The sequence below is a fragment of the Pieris rapae genome, chromosome 9 (genome assembly GCF_905147795.1).
Source record: "Pieris rapae chromosome 9, ilPieRapa1.1, whole genome shotgun sequence".
Lineage (NCBI taxonomy): Eukaryota > Metazoa > Arthropoda > Insecta > Lepidoptera > Pieridae > Pieris > Pieris rapae.
In genome coordinates this window covers 8,517,635-8,534,646 of record NC_059517.1, presented here as the reverse complement: position 1 = coordinate 8,534,646, position 17,012 = coordinate 8,517,635, and positions in this window count along the sequence as shown.

Here is a 17,012-nt window from a genome sequence, read left to right as displayed (position 1 = left end):
AGCTACATAATATCCTAAGACGTTTACAAAGTTACCTTCATAATTTGCATATACGCAAAAAATAAAAAACATTAACACACACATAACACAGTAAAAGTATAAACACACATGAAAATATTGAGTGTAAGAAAATTGCGTAAAGATTTTTTTTCAGCGAATCACAATTAACGGAAAGATTTCTACATTTTTACTTGGAAGTAAACCCGTTGGATACCACCGTGTGACAAAGATGGCTGTTCGATCTTGTATATTTTCTCCATACAGTTAATTCCATGTTAGGTTGATATTCTCATAGTATTACTAGGCTAGACTGTATGTTTAGCCGAGAGCAGTAATAGCATTTAATTACTATTGATTGCGGCAGGACAGGACTAGACGTAGGTGGAAGTATGAGATTGCCTGAGTTATTAAACAAATTGTAAGATTTTATACTACTATTATTTTTGAAGTGAAACTTCTTTATCGGCGTTGAAAAAAAAATTCCCGTCACATGTTTCGGTTACGCGCCATCTTTTTCTTGTTCCTGCCACGGTTAATTCGATGAGATCGAAGCCATTAATAACAAAAATATACTATAACAATAAAAATGGTAGTAAGTAATCATTACATTATAATTATTGAAATTCTGTAATAATCTTCGTAGTAATAAAATAAAATGAAATAATTGTATTATTTGTATTCATGTCTATGATAATAAAAACTTTTTGTTAAACTTTATCTAATTCAACTTAAATCAACCGATTTCTGTATAGTTGTATATAGTAGATCATTTATCGAAAAATAAGGTCATACAGCAGTTTCGCTTTTTACGTGTGTACACTAGTACACACTCACATTTTTAATTATAGTGGAAGACACCGAGAGACCAAAATGCTTAGATACCTTAGTACTAAAGATGATTACTTTTAAATTAAACAGTTTCAAAGATGAGTTTTATCATCGGATAAGGCAGAATACAAAATACCATCCATATCACCTTAACGTCTATCGTTCCACAACTGAGCGTTCAATATGGCAATTCCTCCAGCTGCTCACCAGTTAATTCCGGATCAATTTGACTTAGGATCCTTCACAAAAAGATCGTACCAATTCTAAACAGATCGGCAGCGCGCTTGCAAGCCTTCTGGCAATGCGAGTGTCCATGGGCGGCCGTATCACTTAACATCAGATGCCCGTGTGCATCCAACATAAAAAGACATACGGAATATATGAAACTACTTAGATATGCAATAAAAACAAGTGACAAGCTTTTCATTAAAACTGTATTTAAAAAGGTTTACTCATAGATCCTAAATTCATTAGAATTTGTTTTGTGTTAATAAAATCATTTGACACTTCACGATTAATTCCTGGATTACTCGTGTAAGACTAAGAATTTAAAGTACACCGGAGATAACACACACTAGCGTTTATACCCTCACATTCACAACATCACACAATACATCCGTATTAGGTATTACTGAGTTAAACGTATGTAATATATTTGTTTGATTTTTTACTTTCGTGTAATAACATACATTATATCCCATCGTTGGCTAATAAAGTATTATTATTATTAAGCCTTTATTGACATCCAGTATAATATACATGTATACTTATTTAAGTTACATAAAAAAAATTCTATATACATAAACGAATCTTAATCTAATACATCACTTGACCCGTTTTAGGTAATGAGCTTGTCTCCGACACATAGTCCTCTTCCAGCTGCTTCATAATAAAGTATAACTGTTTTTATTTATAATTTATTTTATATAATTCATTTTAGCTGTAAGATTTCGCAATAAATAAATCATTAAATTGTTTTTACCTGAATTACATCACCTGCCTTATTGTAAAGTTCTTTTTGCCGCCTGGCAATTCCAAATTTGACTCATATTTCTGCCGCGCTTTTTGTCAAAAGAGCCGCCATTAGAGAGGTATTTGAATCAAAACACGACTTGGAGATCTTAAAGAAGAGAGTGTTCCCCCGAAGGTGGCTGGGTACCTGCTAGCCCAATCTTTAGTTTTAATTTGTTTTATTATTCTTGATTACTCAAGATGTCATATGGAACATGGTGTAATGGCAGCTCCTTACAAACGTTGTGTAAAAAATTTGGAGATTAAAAAGAGTTGCGGAGATTTTATTGCCAGTTCTTCTCTTCCGTTCTACGCCCTTGATTTCAGAACTAGCAGTAAATGTAATTTAATTCAAATAAAGATATTTTTGTTTTGTTTTGTTTTAATCGTTGTAATAGGCTACTAAGCCCCTGCTGGTCCAGTATTGTCCCATAAAAACACCAAAACTTATATTGCCAAGTAAATAGCTATAGATTTTCTCATAACAACAATTTTATTCAAAGATCTTGAATAACCAGATAGCATTGCAATTCTCTTTAATAAGCATCTTCCGTTTTTGCAGCCACGCGACTTTATCTGTCCCTTTCATATATAACGTGATATCCTATATCTATCCCTGTCACTCACCACGCGTAAGAGCCTGCGGAACAGGATTGAAGCCGGTTTAAAAATAAACTTTATCTTGTGTGAGTTTTTTATCGTTTATTGATACAATTTAAAGAGTGTGTGATTACAGAATTCATGTAATGTTATAGGTTTATATTACGTAGAAGTTTACAACTGTGTACAGAAGAAACAATATTGCTAAATGTATCCATTTAACTAAATATTATCATAATAACAGTTGCGTTTTATCTTTAGTTAAAGAGTAGTCATAGTTGCTTCAGTCTGCGACTCTCATCTCTGAGGCCGTAGGATCGATCCCCGGCTATGCAACAATTGGACTTTCGTTCTATGTGTGCATTTAACATTCGCTTGAACCGTGAAGGGAAAAAATCGTCAGGAAACCGGATTGCCTTAGACACAGAAGTCACCAGTACTTGCCTTTTAGATTGACAAATGGCTGTAGCGACCCGTTACTGATTTAATTTAATTAAGTTAAAGTAAGTTAAAGTTAAAAAAAATAAACTGCACAATAATATAAAAATGATGAAAAAGCCGTATCAAATAAAAGTATTATTTTGTATTAAATGCCGCAATTGTATACAATTCTGTCGATTCACTAAAGAAACAACAGTATTTTTCTTCCACTATCTGCGAGAACCATATTATCCATTTATTACGGCACACCTGTATAAGGCAATATAGACAATTGACAATTGCTATACGAATCAAAGTAGTTGAATGTTGTTCTCACAGATAATAAAATCTATAATTCCGTTTATTAACCTTCGAGATTTAGTCAAACTGACTGCTTGAATCAGAACGATCGTAGTATATTTATATATTTGATACCTTTATGAAAATGAAGTCATCTTAAAGAAAAGAAAAGAGCGTACCAATTCTTAAAAGGCCAGCAACGCACTCACGAGCCCTCTTGCATTGAGAGTGTTCATGGGCGGTGGTATCACTTAACATCAGGTGAGCCTCCTGCCCGTTTGCCCCCTGTTCTATAAAAAAACTTGGCGATTATTTAAATGATTATTTGACAAATTTGGCGATTATTTCACATATTTAAGGCTGATTCAAAACTTGGCGATGAAAGATTGGCGGAGAGTTTCTGCCATTTCTTCTTGCCCACACTACGCCCTTGACTTGCGAACTGGTATAAAATTCAAATTTAGAATAACTGTTTATTCAATTGACTGATAAGTGTACTTTTGTGTAGTTACCTACATGAATAAAGTTATTTTTAGTTTGAGATATTTATTTTATTCCATTAATAGCGTTGTATATAAATCTGATAGAAACCTCACATCGCTCGCGTTACTTAAATCTGTATAGGTAAATGCAAATAATATTACTATCGCATTCTATCTCGCAAATCTCTTTGAATGTACCGAGCTGCGAACGTTGTAGGAATACACTCGGGTACATGTTTTGTAGAACGATTGGTATTGATAAAAGTCTATACGTGTCCTATTATGAGGGTTTTTCTATACAGGCCTCACACCTAATGTTAAGTGAGTGGTCTATTGGAGTGTGTGTCTGTCTAGGAGATGCTTGAATGAACCCGTATTAAACTATCTAGGGAAGATGGCAAGGAGTTCCAGTGTTTTTACAAGAAAGGATAATCCAAATCATGCACTGTGGCCTGGGGAAGTTAGTGGCAAAAGTTTAATTGAAATGCTACCAATAAAATACAGTATATTGTCCTTGCCAATTAAGCCAGAAGCTCAAATGTGCCTATGAATAAATAAATAAATCAGTGGCTACAACCTCTTTAGGTCTTGGCCTCAGATTTCTGAATCTGTTTCATGATCACTTTTAAATCTAATAGGCAAGTAGGTGATCAGCCTCCAGTGCCTGACACACGTCGTCGACTTTTTGGGTCTTAGACATGTCGGTTTCCTCACGATGTTTTCCTTCACCGTTCGAGCAAATGTTAAATGCGCACATAGAAAGAAAGTCCATTGGTGCACAGCCTGGATCGAACCTACGACCTCAGGTATGAGAGTCGCACGCTGAAGCCACTACGCCAACACTGCTCTATGATATGATGAAAAAATACTTCTTATCAGCCTTTATATTTTAGTGAGAAGAGGAATATTTGATGGGTGACAGACGCTTTTAACATAATGTAATAACAAAGCTAAAAATATTAACGTGTGTAAGACATTATACTCAATAGTTATATTTATTTAGTCGAACTTAGAAACGAAACCAATGATTAATCATTTACATAAAATAATTTCCGACACAATTTCTAGTGGTAATAAACTATTGATTATTTAAAAAAATAACCAAAAAATTATATTACATTGGTAATTTTTAAATTTAAATTTAAGTCGAAAAAAACAAAGGCTCCTATTAAATGGACGCAATCGCAACAACAAGATAATTGACCTGTAGATGACCATGCAGTATGGAAATTATATGAACCGTTAACTAAACTTAACAGCGTCACAAATAATAGAAAGTAACGCAAATAATTTAATAATTGTGTACACAACTGTACCAAAGGTGTCGCAACTAGCATATTCTAGGCCTGTAAAAGGAAACGGTCTATGGGCGCGGCTCAGAATTTATCCCTTCACTTAGAGAGGACTAAAGATTGTTCCCATGCAAATTAGTTTCGTCCTTGTGATTTTATATAAACAAATGCTTACTTATCTAACTACATATAAAATAAAATTAAAATATATTTCGAATATTTTACACGTAAATTTTATAAAAAAAGGACGATCTTTTTCTGAAAGAACTTTGAAAAAGAAAAGGAATTGTAAGAAGCTGCAATTATTAAGACTGGCTTCACTTCACATTGGAGCTAATAAATAATTAGCTATCAGTTGACGAAATAGAGACATGCACTATTTTATAGCGAAAAGAAACATATATATTTACTATAAAAATATAATTAAATCCACAACTATTGTCATAGCAGATAGCTCTCGATTGCGATATCTTGGGTAAAAATTTTTGGACATCGGGTCACAAATATATGATGGACGTGCAATGGAGGACGTCATACCTTGAATTACTCTAGCAAAGTTATTCTAACTGTTAAAGCTATAATATTTTCTTGACCTGAGGAAGAGCAGCCTGCTATTTTACTCAGATATATATATAAAACATGTATACTCCTTACCTTTTGTTTTATAAACTAAAAAAGTATCAGTAAAAACTTGTTTAGAAAACATATAGGATTAGATAATAAGCCTTTTATGGCCAGTAGCGAGCGAATTTATGTTAGGTAAAACGATACAAAATAAAAACTAATTACTCGTTCAGATCACGTATGGCTTAGACCGTTATTTTTGCAGGCAACCATTGCAATTTGACATTTATGCTCGCATTAGGATAGCAATACTCGTATACAAAAATGGCGGGCGTTTTGCGCGCGATGAATTCAAAATGGCGCCGTTGACAGCGAATGTTTCCACCTTATGACATTTTCCCCTACATTGGGGAATTTGTTATGGGAGTTTTAATTTTTTACGGGACATACGTCTTTATGATTGCTATTGCTCGGTTTTATATGTAACTGTAACTCTTTTAGTTATACCAATACAGTCGTTTTTTTGCAATAAACTTTATTCAGAAAAAATAATGTTCTTAATAAAATGGCAACGATGCAAGATATGTCTTTGTCCGAAAGAAAATCGTTTTCAAGGAGGTTGGTATAGGCATAGGTGGGCATTCTCTGCTAACGCAAGATTTTTTTTCAAAAATTGAAATTCAAGACTTCTAGGTAATAGACATTAAACAAATCGCTAACAAGGTGTAACACTGTCTTATTATACGGAAAAGTTTTATATTATCATGATTCTCTATAAAGATTTGTTTTTACTTTGAAAACTACTCGAAAAAAATAAGTAAGTTAAAAAACCTTTTTAAATGGAAAATGGAGCGTTCATTTGTTTAAATTTCTGCTAAGATGCGTTTCATGTTGATGTAATAAGTATTTATGACAGCGCATGTTATAATGAAGTGTTATGTTTTTTAAGCAGTGATACACACAATGGCCGTGTAAAAGGGTAGGAAATTTTATTTAAGCCGATATATTTATTACCTTATATAAACAATATTGACTATTTCTTATATTAAATTTTATAACAAATTCTTCGACCTTCAACATTCTACTTATATGCGAATTTACTTAAACATCGGGAGTAAGATTCAAAAAGTAGACCGCCGTCTACTTTTTGACAGGCACAGAAGGCTGATCCTACTGGCCAGAAAAAAATAAAAAATCTAGAAGACTTAGAATGTAGCTGTCTATGCTTATCAATATGAATCAATTACTGTTGCTATCGGGGAATCAAACACTGAAAATTCGGGTTCATCGTGGGAGTTAATGTTTATTATGTATGGGTCATAGTTTCTAACACAAAGTGCCTTAATATATTTATAATAGAATTATAAACCACTAACTAAGTCAGGCCATTCGCTGACCTCCATTGAAACTTTAATCAACGACTGACACAAAGACCTGCTATCATCATTGGCTTTGTCTAGAATCTGGATTTATCTTAAGCATTACCACAGAACATAACATTATAGTGAAACATTTCTATAGTGCATGCGGTTTTTAGAAATTTAGCCAAGGTTTAAAAGACTTCTTTAATCATTTTTAATCACAAACTGATATAAAATGTTTCAGGTATACCTGATGCGGCTCTTGAACATTTTTAACAGAAAACCTGTCGTATTAAAGGTATAAGGATTTAGAAACGAGATAGTGCGAATTATGACTTCCCCAAAATCCCTGGAAATTTGATGTGCTCGTAAACTTTTACACTACCATCGAAATTAACAAAATTCTATGAACTGTGGGAATGGCATTTAGGGTGGGATATTGAATAGGTCACAGTTCGTTAAACTGGAAGACAGATTGTCTCTGTGTTTGTACAGAGATTTATTTTACGAAGTTTTGAACACCTTATACAAGACAAAATATTTTTTTAAATTAAAATATTCAACATCAGGTTTTTTTCATCTTTATATGAGAAATTATTTAAAAAAAGTTTCTTATTAAATATGTTTTGGTTGTAGATTTATAATTATTTTAATATATTAAAAGCCATTTAACATTACACGATTTTAACAGCAGCATAGTATTTAATTAAATTTAGCACAAAATATTATTGCAATGTTTCATTAGCTTTAATTAATTATTAATTAAAAAGGTTTGTTAATGGTCATATAGTAAGCTTACGAACATAAAAAAGCAAAAAGTGATTTGTACACTCTCCCTAAAATATGGCGAGGGGGCCGATGGCTGGCTATGCGTTCATACTCGTGAACTGGTGGTACTTGTGGTGACTGGTTGTACTTGAATTCGATGATATTTAGTTGTTTCTACTATGTATTTGCGTGTTGTTCTCACGAGTTTGAAGTGCGTGCTCCTATTTCACCATGCCTCCTGCTGATAGAGAACAAATCTTTGTTTTTAATTTATTTTATTATTCTTTATAACTCAACTGGAACATGGTGTAATGATTGTAGCTCCTTACAAACGTTGTGTAAAAGAAAAGACTTGGCGATTAAAAAGAGTGGCGAAGAGTTTATTGCCAGTTCTCCTCTTCCGTTCTACGCCCTTGATTTGAGAACTGGTAATATATGTAAAATTAGAAGCATTTAATGTATATTTCTTTTTTTGACCTTCATAAGTGTACATTACATACCTACATGATTTTTTTATAGAACAGGGGGCAAACAGGCAGGAGGCTCACCTGATGTTAAGTGATACCGAAGCCCATGGACACTCTGAATGAACTCACGAGTGCGTTGCCGGCCTTTTAAGAATAAATGTAAAATAAATGTTACACTCTTTTCTTAAAGGACTTTAGAAAAACGCGCAGATGTGGAACGGCGGACGTCGAGGTGATATGGTTGGAATTTAATGTATACAATTTAAAAAATATAAGCTGTATATTATCTTTTTGTCATGATTTGAAATTAAACGTGCTTCATTATTATTATTATTCCAATACATTGTGTATGTCGGCGCGAAGGGCCTCTGTAAATAACGAATCCAGATTTATTAAAGCTGTCATTAAATTATTGAAGATAATGACGTCAGTAATACTGGTGTCATAGATTAGTTTGTTGGCATCTGCCATTTAATTTCGACATTAGAGTCTACACTTTAAAGGCTTCTGCTTGGTTCGACCGCTCAATCGAACTGAGGCTCGTACCAATCAGTTCCTGTATTTATAACAACCAGAATTTGTAATAAACAAGCTTCGTAACATTTCGGGTACTCGTTCCACGACCGAACCCGAATAGACAACAGAGTCAAACAGAGTCATAAGAACGAGTGTCAAAGATTACTTTAATATTTATTGTTATCTAGTCTCCAATATTTAAAATTATGATAAATAACTTTCCATAATAATAATTATGACTATGGAGTCAGAATTATTATCGATCATTGAATAGTGATTAATTATAAGATCTAGCAACATTGACAAGTTAAATGAACTAGTCATATTAACGGTTTTAAAGAGATTTGACTTCGATGTCATTAAATGATAATGACAGTGGCAGCTGACACTAACACGCCATTGCTGTAACATAAATAATAAAGAATATAAAATTACTACAGACTATCATAAAATATGAATCCCAAACATTATTAATATTTTTCGTAACAATATATAAATTTGCGCCGATACGGCCATACTGACTCCAGCGCGTCCCTTGCGCTGCTTTACATTGCAACAACTTTAAACAAGGCATCACTCATGACGAGATCTAGCCAACACGTAACGCATCACCCATCCTGGGTTCAGCCAACAAGACCAGGATCAAGGATACGCATGGTGGCCAGCCAGCGTTTTAGGAAGGATATTGGATAGGAAAACAAAAGGCATCACTCATTACGAGATCTAGCCCACACACAAGGCATCACTCATTACGAGATCTAGCCCACACACAAGGCATCACTCATTACGAGATCTAGCCCACACACAAGGCATCACTCATTTAGAGATCTAGCCCACACACAAGGCATCACTCATTTAGAGATCTAGCCCACACAAGGCATCACCCATCCTGGGTTCAGCCCACAAGACCAGGATCAAGGATACGCATGGTGGCCAGCCAGCGTTTTAGGAAGGATATTGGATAGGTAAAACACATTTTTATTTTTTCATAAACATGTCAATGCATATACATAAAATAATTATTACCTTTAATTAGATTAGTTATTCAGTAATTCAATGCAATTACCTAGATCCAAAAACGTCAGTAGAAGAGGTCGAGGCCTCCTCACATAAAACTCTCCGACAAATTTTCCGCCGATACGGTCAATTCGACTGAAGTATAAACTCATGGCGTTCAAAGAATTGCTCCAATTGGTTACTCAACCAACCACAACATGTAAACCGCCTCGGCCTGCTGACATCTAGATTAAGAATTATAAAGCAGTTCTTCTCAAAAGCAGTCTAATGACAGAATATACCGATACCCGTTCTCTTTAAAAAAAGATATATTAAAAATTAAAACCCACAGTAAAATGGTATCACAAAATACTTGATATATTTTTTTTTGTCATCACACTATTATCACATTAGTTATTCACATCAAATTACATTCATGCACCTGATGTTCGTCAAAAATATTAGAAGGTTTAATTTTACAATTACTTTTACTTTTTTTAATTACGGGCTCTGCCTAATCTCTAAATTTGGTCTGCTAATATGTCTAACCGTACTTAAATTCAACACGCAAAAATCAACGCAAAGTTGGTCCGTCCCGTTCTTTTTCTCGATTCATAAAATTCATATCTTATTATGACTTTCTCGAATTAATTGACAATTTTAATAGTTTTAAAAAGTCTTATACCTTTCTTTGAACAATTAATTACATATTTTGTTGTAGTAAGTTTAATAAATGAACAATACTTAATAGTTTAATATAGCGAGTTACATTCGTCATTTTGACGGTAGTAGCAATTTTACTCTAGATGACCCACACAACGGCAGAAATCTCATTTAATAAACTGTGCCATGAAAACCGGTATTGTTGTTACTGAATTATGACGAAATAACGTTATGCTTAGACGAATTTCTTACTTTGCAGTCCCGGTAACACGACAACGACAAACGACCCGGTTTAAGAAAGTGAAACGAACGAACTGATATTTTGAAGATACCATAACACGGGATCTTTGTTATATCATTATATTTACTCTACTTTCGATTTTACGCCTACGAAATATTATAAGAACTGATAAGAATTTATTTAGTGAATCGGAGGTAATTCTCAGTTACTCAGATCGAAAAAACTCAGGGTAAATACCTGTGATCACCGCAACCATTACCTCGGCGTCGGCGTCGGTAGCATATGGTCGAATCCTCTTAAAAAAACGTCCGTGCCATTGTAGCATACTCTGCGTAACGGCTCGCTTGGTCCGAAGTGTAGTTGCGCCATTTCGGCACGTCAATCGCGTACCGAAACTAACGTATGGATCAGCTCTCCCGAAGTCTCTTGGAGATGTGTGATCCCACCGCTGCTGTCGGCGCGAAGGGCCTCTGTAAATAACGAATCCAGATTTATTAAAGCTGTCATTAAATTATTGAAGATAATGACGTCAGTAATACTGGTGTCATAGATTAGTTTGTTGGCATCTGCCATTTAATTTCGACATTAGAGTCTACACTTTAAAGGCTTCTGCTTGGTTCGACCGCTCAATCGAACTGAGGCTCGTACCAATCAGTTCCTGTATTTATAACAACCAGAATTTGTAATAAACAAGCTTCGTAACATTTCGGGTACTCGTTCCACGACCGAACCCGAATAGACAACAGAGTCAAACAGAGTCATAAGAACGAGTGTCAAAGATTACTTTAATATTTATTGTTATCTAGTCTCCAATATTTAAAATTATGATAAATAACTTTCCATAATAATAATTATGACTATGGAGTCAGAATTATTATCGATCATTGAATAGTGATTAATTATAAGATCTAGCAACATTGACAAATTAAATGAACTAGTCATATTAACGGTTTTAAAGAGATTTGACTTCGATGTCATTAAATGATAATGACAGTGGCAGCTGACACTAACACGCCATTGCTGTAACATAAATAATAAAGAATATAAAATTACTACAGACTATCATAAAATATGAATCCCAAACATTATTAATATTTTTCGTAACAATATATAAATTTGCGCCGATATGTATTTCTTATATTAGACTGACCCCTCTGATACCAATAGTTATCCCGTTCCTTGAAATTACAAATACATCGAATAAGTTAAATTACTATTGTAAGTAACAGAGTACCAGTACTGGAGAATGTTCAATGACCTATGAATGGAAATTTACATTTCCTTCGAATTATATTTTTTAGGATCCAATTTTATTAAGACATTTTCCTTAGCAACATTATTCTTCAGAAATCAAAGGAAACATGTAACTTTATATACTTTTTATCACTGCTGAATCTTTAAAAGAGTCGTATTGATGATAGAACTAGCAAAGGTTTTTTTTATAGAACAAGGAAACCTCCAGTAGATATTCTCCATACAATCGGGTCGCGAGTACGTTGCTAGTATTTTAAGTGTTGATAAACTCTTTTCTTTGAACGATCTTCAGACGGATTGTCGAAGTTTTATTTAATTCAATTTAATTCAAAAGTCACGTTTTCTGATAGATCGTGTCATAAGTTATTTATTTATTTATTTACACTCTTAATAGTTACCAACAAATCCATAGTTTCCTTTCCCCAAAGGCTTGCATTTAAGGACAGAAAGAATGTTTCCTAAGAAAATGTTTACAAAGAACCCCAGAGATTCGTTTCAAACGATTGAAAAGGTTAAATATTCTGTTTGAGAATAAATGAGTTGTAGCCTTTTGAAACTACTCACTTGAGGCTTTACGATATGTTATTGTAAACGCAATCTACATTTTTTAAAGTGATACATGAATCAGTTGAAAGAAGCCCTATGTTGGTAGACAATTCGAACTGCACGACAATTTATAAAATCAAATTGCAATTTATAAAAAAGCTATAATTATGTTAATAGAAAACATTTTTCAACGGATTTAAGCTATGTATTATTAATTTATAATTATTGTACATAATTTTAGATTTAACCGACGTTTCGCGTGCTTTACAGCGTACGTGGTCACGGTGACTGAAGACAAAGGGGTGTTGAGTTTCAAAACGTATCACAGCTGTAGAAAAAGGTCTCCCGCCTGTATTTTTTCCCCCGGAGTTGGTATTGACTGAAAGATGAAGGGGTTTTGCAGAATTGACACCCGTTTTTTTTCTTTAAACACTGTTTTCTTTAAATGTGTACAAGTTATGTTAATAAAAGACAATACTATATAATTATTTGTTTTTTTAGAATAAGGGGTCAGGACCTGACGGTACGCTCTTTTCTTGAAGGTCGTGTTGGTGACGTTTAGCAGCTTTCATTTGTTTAAAACATAATAAAGTCTATAGTAATTTAAAACATGTATGATATTTAATAGTAATGTTGCGTTAACAATGTAGAAAAAATTAGCTTTAAGTAGACCCCTTTAGCCAAGGGCTTATGTAGTTTGGCTTTCATTTGTTTTATTTTTTTAAACATAAATTATATTTATATATAATTTATGTTTAAAAAAAGACATATGATTCGCGTATGTCTGTTATTATGGTGGCTGTTAACTTCATCAAAAACCCCAAAGCGCGTCTTGGTGTTGAACATATGAGATGTTGGCTACTTCTATTGGTCCTGAGATATATGTGTTTTTTGTTGCGTTATTACAGATGTGTATGCAAGCTTATAAGTATATTTTACAGGAATATAAAACAATAGGAATATATTTATGAACATAAATCTGAAGACATTTTCTAGGATTCGATTACTTACTGGACATCTGAGGTTATATCTTGTGCACTGAATTTCGTAGAAAACAATTACAATAAGCTTATCATATTTCCATCCATTGCTGTCCCCGACTCATTGCGTAATGCATACTTTGTTATTTATTACTTGGAAATAGACAACGTTATTTTTTCCTTCATAAATCTATTTTATGTATTATTGAATGCTTGAAGTAAATGGACATAATTTGTTGATGTTAATGAGTAACCGTATACTGTTACCATATCAAAACTGTAAAATGCATATTTATGAAACAGAATTTATCTAATTACATTGGTTTAACTTTATTATAGATTTATTTTATTTACCAGCTATGCACCATAGTCTTAACACAGACATATTCTAGTCTTAACATTTTAGAACCAACAATGGACGACGTATGACAAATTTTAAACACCGAAACCTGCACCCACAAATGAACACAAATTATCTCTTTATTTTCTCTATATTATTAACATTCAAAAAGTAACTAACTAAAGTTTAACTATTATATAAATGTGGATTAACAATATTACTGCACTGCAATTATTTACTGCACCATAGTCTTAACACAAGAAATATTCTAGTCTTAAAATTATAAAACCAATAATGGACGACGTATGACAAATTTTAAACACCGAAACCTGCACCCACAACTGAACACAAATTATCTCTTTATTTTCTCTATATTATTAACATTTAAAAAGTAACTAACTAAAGTTTAACTATTATATAAATGTGGATTAACAATATTACTGCACTGCAATTATTTACTGCACCATAGTCTTAACACAAGAAATATTTTAGTCTTAAAATTATAAAACCAATAATGGACGAAGTATGACAAATTTTAAACACCGAAACCTACCCACAAATGAACACAAATTATCTCTTTATTTTCTCTATATTATTAACATTCAAAAAGTAACTAACTAAAGTTTAACTATTATATAAATGTGGATTAACAATGTTACTTTAATTGAAAAACTAGTTTCTAATCGATACCATAACGGAATATCGTCAATACTTTGACCACAGATCAATGCAGTATGTAATACGATAGTGTTGAAACTCGTCGATATGCAGCCAATCGGAAAGTATATCGACATTCCTTTATTTCTGATGTATCAGACGCCACACTTGTGGTTATATGGAGACGTTTGCTTTATTATAAACTAGTGACCCGCCCCAGCTTCGCACGGGTACAATGCTGATGAAAAGCAGGTTTTTATTATGTATTGTCATTTCCGTCGCTGGAAAGCTCCGATAATATACGCGACATATACCATATAGACATATATCATCACGGATTTTTCTGTAGACCTTTTCAATGTGTACAATACTTAGTACATTATTTTGATAAAACTCGTAGGGTTCAGCCTGCGTTTGCAATTAGTGTTGCCCAAATGCAAGACCAAGACGAGACTTAGACCAGTCTTGGTATTGGTCTTGCGTCAATACACCTGGTCTTGATCTTGGTATTGGTATTGCGCTCTCAGTCTTGGTCTTGGTCTTGATCTTGCAGCAAGAGTCTCGCAAGTCTCGCAAGACTTGCAAATACCTATTAGCCTATTGCTATTTACTCGTCACTCATGTCAAATTGTAAACATTCACTCCGAAAGCAATAAGAATTTAGAGTACCTAGCTAGGTAAATGGGCGAGAATAATAAATAAGATAGACTTGAAGCGAAACTCAATTAGAAATGACTGAAATTGAAATAAAAACTCATATTTATAAGCACACAAGCCGAAGACCGACAAAGAAAAATGCGGCATTCTTTGATAGATAGAATAAATCTTTGAAAGATTAAAAAACAGAAGTATCAGAATCAAAATCAAATAGGTTTTGTGCCTACGCAAAAATAAAGTGTAGATAATTATGCAAATAATATTGTTTATTATGTTCCTTTTTTATTGGAACTATACGTTGCCTGCTGTTTTTATGGAGGTTACTAGCTACTAGAGTAGATACGATAGAAGTTGATAAACCGAAACTGCAAATCTCGATTTTTGGAAATGTGTGATTTTAAAACCAAATGCGTAAAGCAATATGACGTCGCTCATATTTGGAGTTTTTCCACGTTTCAAATTTGTTTAAATCACCCACTATCGAGACAGCGTGTCAAATGCTGTGATACACTTGTTGCAAACCGCGGCGTCTTTGTTCGTAAATTATCAAATATGTAGGTATATAATACACCGACCGACCAACAGTTTATTCGCAGAACGTCACATTTTCCCAATCAACCTTGAACCTTATTTCTCTAGTGATAAAGTTGAAAATTTGATAACGCCCAAATCTCAGTTTGTCCTAACTGCAAGACGCAAGAGTATTGCAGGCTTAAGTATTGTCTTGCTCAAGTCTTGCAGGCTTCAGTCTTGGTATTGTTCTTGCTACGATAAGGCGGTCTTGGTATTGGTATTGGTCTTGCAAAAATGCAAGAACAAGACCAAGACTGCAAGACCAAGACCGATTTTGGGCAACACTATTTGCAATGTAAGCGGAAAAATGTAATTATTTACGACATCACATTAGAAACCTCAAAAATTACAGTACTTCTCCACTATTTATTGGATGTTATTATACATATAAACCTTCCTCTTGAATCACTCTATCTATTAAAAAAACCGTATCAAAATCCGTTGCGTAGTTTCAAAGATTTATTGATAATTTGTAATTTTGTGTAATCTTTAAATGAGTTCCTATAACTGAAGAGTATGTGGACTGTCAAGAAAGAGAACGAGAAGTATGACAGGACCGTAGCTGGTTGTAAAAAAAAACTAAATATATATATTTTTTTTAATTGGATTCGGAGTGAGTATATCGTGGAATTTTTTTCTATCATCAATACTTTTCGCAGCGCATGAAATATATTTATAGGCATTTTTTAACACCTTATACAATACTGTAGCATTCAAATGGCGAATTTTTTTAAATCGGTCAAGTATTTTTTGAAATGCATCTTCTTCTTCTTTATGTCCTATACCCCTAACCCCTAGGTGGGGCAGAGGGCGTCCACAGCGAGCCATTTTGAAATGCATAAGTAAATACAATTTTTCCTTTTTATAATATGAGTATATAATATTATCACAGTAAATATTTCGTAAAAATGTCTTAATATTAGGTTTATTCTATAATTTATATAATAATATATTTAAGGCTACTACAAACGTTTCGCACATTTATGAAGATGAAACTAAATATATTTTAATTTGATTAAATTACCTCTTTACCCGTGTAAAACTATGGAATGTAACTGACATGTTGAGTTAATTTGTAATTTTTTAATAAAAACAGTGTGTGTTTTTTAATAATAATAATAATAGATTAGACTTAATATACTTAGTAGTAGTACTTAGAAGTTTATAATTATTTGAATTCTATTATAATTATATATAATACGTCTTAATGTCCCACTTATGAGGAAACAACTCTTTACTTTCTAGTTTGCGGTGAAATGAACTATTTCTTAAATTCCGAAAAAAATATCTTAGTGTTATGAGCTGCCAACAAGATCGTATAAGTGATACTTAATTTACATTTATAGAGTTGCTCACAATATAACTATATTATACTAATTAATAATTTATTTAAATTTCTGTTTATAAGTCGTCGACAAGTGTATTGTATTAAATACTATTTTTTGTTATATTTTAAGTGAAAAAAAATCTTTAACAGCTGCTACGTTCGGAAAAAT